Here is a 1,729-nt window from a genome sequence, read left to right as displayed (position 1 = left end):
ATAGGACACTCAGTCTGGTAGACAAGAAGTCATCGACTTCTTTACGGATGGTGAGGGGACTGACGTCGGCTAGCCGTTCGACTTTCCCTCCCCCATCAAGCCCTGAGCCATGGGTTAGCGGCGTCAGCGGAATGCGAGGACGAATCAGTCCGTTCACGTAGAACGGCGTGTAGCCGGTGGACGAATGCACTGCATTGTTCAGTGCAAACTCTACGGTTGGCAACATGGAGCTCCAGCGCCTTGGCGTCTCAGCGGTGACGCTGCGAAGAACTTCTTCGATGACGCGATTCACCCTTTCGGTTTGACCATCGGTCTGTGGAAGATCCACTGCCGACATATTTAACTTGGTGCCTAGCACCCTGAAGATAGTCGACCAAGATTTTCCCGTGAAACGGGGGTCTCTATCAGAGACAATCGACTCCGGGAGTCCGTGTTGACGGAAAATACGATCCACGAACAGCGTTGCTGTACCGACCCCATTGATTGTGTCTGACACCGTCGCCAAACGAGCCATCTTGCTCAACTGGTCGACAAATACCACGACTCCCGTGTTGCCGGCCGAATCTTTGGACAGGCCAAACATAAAGTCCAAACTCATGGACTGTCAGCATCCAGTGGATACCGGTAAGCTGGCCAGCGGAGCAGCCGCATTTGAAGAGGGTTCTACCCGTTGACACGTCTCACACGTGCGCACATAGGTGCTCATCAGTTTGTACAACTTGGGCCACCCAATAGTAGTGACTCACAGAGTTGTACGACCGAGATGACCACTGAGTGGCGTATCGTGAGCCTCATAGAGGATGCGATATTTCAAATCCTCGACATGAGGAACCACGATTTGTGGTGTATCCGTTGAATCGGTGCTATAATATAGCAACCCATTATTCAACAAATATCGTTGCAATTGTTAGTGCATTCTTGATGACAAGTTCTTGTCCGAATTTTTAAACTCCTTGTTCCCTAGAGCCCGTAGCAATGCTACACACATCCCATCACCCGCATACGCGGTGCGGATCAAATCCGTCACAGACGACGTTACAGTTGTTACATGAGCAAGCTTATAGTCTGGTCTGCGTGATAACGCATAAGTCAAAGCATTCTGCTTTCCCGGCTTATACTTCACTTCGAAGATATATCCCGCAAAGAAGGATAGCCATCTGGTCATCCTCTGCGAGAGATGGGACGACTGAGTCGCAGTGCGTAGTGACGCATGATCTGTATAGATCACAAACTGGCTTGGAGCCGAGCAGGTGGACCCTGAACTTGACAAGTGCATAATTCATCGCAAAAAGCCCCTTGTCAAGAACTGGGTAGTTCTTCTCTGCAGCTTTGAGCTTTCAAGATTCAAACGCGATCACCCGATCTCGCCCCTCGCCGTCTGCTTGCAGCAGTGCACAGCCGATGACAAAGTCCGAAGTGTCACAGACGACGCTGAAAGGACGATCAGGGTCTGACAGTGCCAGTATTAGTGCATGCAGGGGGCTGTTTTTGACCTCCTGATGTTCGGTGTTCCAACGCCATTCCGCATCCCTTAAAAGGAAATTGGATAATGGCCGGGCCATTTCTGCGTAATTTACGCTATACTTTTGCAAGTAGTTGGCGAGACCAAGCCACTTACGCAAGTCCTTCTGGTTCTATGAAACCGGCCAGCCTACAATAGCCTTGCCCTTAGCGGGATTCGCTCGAAGACCACGCTTCCCAATGAAGCACCCTAAAAAGGGGTTCTCTC

Source organism: Plasmopara halstedii (genome assembly GCF_900000015.1).
Source record: "Plasmopara halstedii genome assembly, contig: Scaffold_3073, whole genome shotgun sequence".
Taxonomy (NCBI): Eukaryota; Oomycota; class Peronosporomycetes; order Peronosporales; family Peronosporaceae; genus Plasmopara; species Plasmopara halstedii.
The sequence above is the reverse complement of the archived record's forward strand: the minus strand, read 5'-3'. Positions refer to the sequence as shown.